Raw genomic sequence first — 2,632 nt, forward strand, 5'->3', positions numbered from 1 at the left:
ATGGTTCCAAACTTTAATGTTTCCCGATGGGTATGCAGCGAATCTAAGGAGAGGGGTGAATTTATCTACTATGCGAATCAATGGGCTGAAGAGTCATGACTACCACATATGGATTGAGCGGCTTCTTCCGGTGATGGTTCGAGGCTATCTCCCTGACCATGTCTGGCAAGTGCTGGCGGAGTTAAGCAATTTCTTCCGCCAGTTATGTGCTAAGGAGTTGTCTCGGACTGTGGTTGAACAAATGGAAAAATTGGCCCCTTTGTTGCTTTGTAAGTTGGAGAAAATCTTTCCACCCGGCTTCTTCAATCCGATGCAGCATATGATTTTGCACCTCCCGTATGAGGCACGGATGGGGGGGCCTGTTCAGGGCCGTTGGTGCTACTCAATTGAGAGACAACAAAAGATCCTTCGAACCAAATGTAAAAATAAATGCAAAATAGAAGCTTCCATTGCAGAAGCATACATTCTGGATGAGGTCTCCAACTATACAACAAAATACTATGGTGAAACCCTTCCAAGCGTGCATAATCCACCCACTCGTTACAATGAATGCGAAAATGAAACGGACATCAGCCTCTTCAAAGGGCAACTTGGAAGTGCAAGTGGTGCGACTCCTAAGGCCTTGGTCAATGAAGAGTTGCGCACTATCATGATGTATGTGTTGACGAACCTAGTGGAAGTCGAGCCGTACATACAGTAAGTCCTCAACAAACTATTTCCTCGAGTATTAACTATTCTGTATCCAACCCCCTTTACCTCTTGTTTATATAGGGAATTTACTCAACAATTCTGGCGTCGCCGAAGAGTTCCAACCCCGCAGGAACTTGACGCCCTTCTTAAGTCGGGTGTGGGACAAAGAGCCCCCGATTTCATTTCTTGGTTCAAACACAAGGTATAACAAACCATCATGCTTGTTAGGCATTTGAAGTTTTTTTTCCATGCGAATAGTATGACAAACCATCATGCTTCTACCTGCAGGCCCAAAATGATGCGTCTATGTGTCCCGAGTTGAGACAGGTTGCCAATGGTTGTGCCTATAGGGTCTTATCATACTCCGGATATGATGTAAATGGATATCGCTTTCACACAAAAAGCCACGAGCAGAGTCGGCCCAATCGAAGAACAACAAATTCTGGAGTTTGTACGACAGCCCTTGATGGGGTCGAGTATTATGGCATAATTGAAGAAATCTATGAACTCACATTTCATGGTTGCAAACCTCTTAAGCCTGTCATATTTAAATGCCATTGGTTTGATCCTAACGAAGTGCGACGGACCCCTCATCTCGGCCTAGTCGAAATTCGTCAGTCATCAGTGTATCCAGGAGACGATGTCTATATTGTGGCTCAACAAGCCACGCAAGTTTATTATCTCTCATATCCGTGCAAAACCGACGATCGTCTTATGGGTTGGGACGTTGTGTACAAGGTATCACCACACGGTAAAGTACCTATTCCAAATAATGAGGATTACAATATAGACCCAAACACATATGACGGGGAGTTCTTTCAAGAAGATGGGCTTGAAGGGCATTTTGAGATAGACTTAACCGGAGTGATCGAAATGGAAGTACACGATGATGAAATGGTTGATAACGAGGACGCTGGTGAGGAGGTTCATAATGCGAAGGACCTAGAATTACTTGAGCGATTACAATTAGGCGATGATAATGAGGATGAAATTCCACCTTTAGAGCACGGGCTTGAACTTCTCGACTTGCGTGATAGTGATGATGAGACATATGATCCAGCTAATCCCGATGAAGATGATTATTTCTAATACATGTATGATCCGTACTAATTGATTTATTTTCTTTAATTATGTTACTTTTTAATTGTCGCATTTATTTCTAATACACGGTAAATACTATTTTTAATTGCAGGTGATTGAAGAAAGATGCCGGGCGGCGGACTTCAACGATCGGTCGCCTCAATGTACAGAAGAATGATGCCACACTCGGATGCTGGTGAGGGCTCCAATAGGGGTTCCGAGTTGGGGCGAGGCAAGGGTCGAGGGAAGGGTGGACCCAAGAGGGGGGAGGGAAGGGTGGAGGACTTGTGAGGGCTCCCATAAACTTGTTTATTTCAATATTTATGGACTTGTGAACTTCTAGATATGTATTTGTGAACTTTTGGACTTTGCATTGGACTTCTGGATGTGTTTGAAGTTATTTCCGGCTAGTTGTGATATATATGTGATATGTAATGCCTGTGATATATATGTTGTGATATGGGGTCCTTTATACGTGAAAAACAAAAAAGAATAGGATCTGTTTGGTCACTTTGCCGTGTGCCAGGGACTAGGCACACGGCAAAGTGACCATGTGGCTACCTGGAAACCTAGTTCGCCGTGTGCCAGGGGTAGGCACACGGCGAACTGACCATAATTCGCCGTGCGTCATAAGCTAGGCACACGGCGAAACTTACTGATTTGCCGTGTGCCAGAACCAAGGACACACGGCGAAGTCTGAAAGTTCACCGTGTGTCCACGGTGTAGACACACGGCGAACAGACGCCGACGCCGTCAGCTAGCCCGGACGGCGTCTTCTCGCTTTTTTTCGCCGTGCGCCTATATATACACACGGCGAAAAAGTTCGCCGTGTGCGCGACTTTTGACACACGGCAAACAAGGG

The 2,632-nt window shown here is 45.3% G+C and overlaps 1 long non-coding RNA gene across 1 annotated transcript; it reads left to right on the forward strand.

Moving 5' to 3' along the window:
* The first annotated feature begins 957 nt into the window (after positions 1 to 957).
* On the forward strand, positions 958 to 2,228 carry LOC120680564. The gene is made up of 2 exons (XR_005677713.1): positions 958 to 1,784; positions 1,883 to 2,228. It is a non-coding gene; the product is annotated as an uncharacterized LOC120680564 (long non-coding RNA).
* The last annotated feature ends 404 nt before the right edge of the window (positions 2,229 to 2,632 follow it).

The sequence above is a fragment of the Panicum virgatum genome, chromosome 7N (genome assembly GCF_016808335.1).
Source record: "Panicum virgatum strain AP13 chromosome 7N, P.virgatum_v5, whole genome shotgun sequence".
In the NCBI taxonomy this organism is placed as follows: domain Eukaryota; kingdom Viridiplantae; phylum Streptophyta; class Magnoliopsida; order Poales; family Poaceae; genus Panicum; species Panicum virgatum.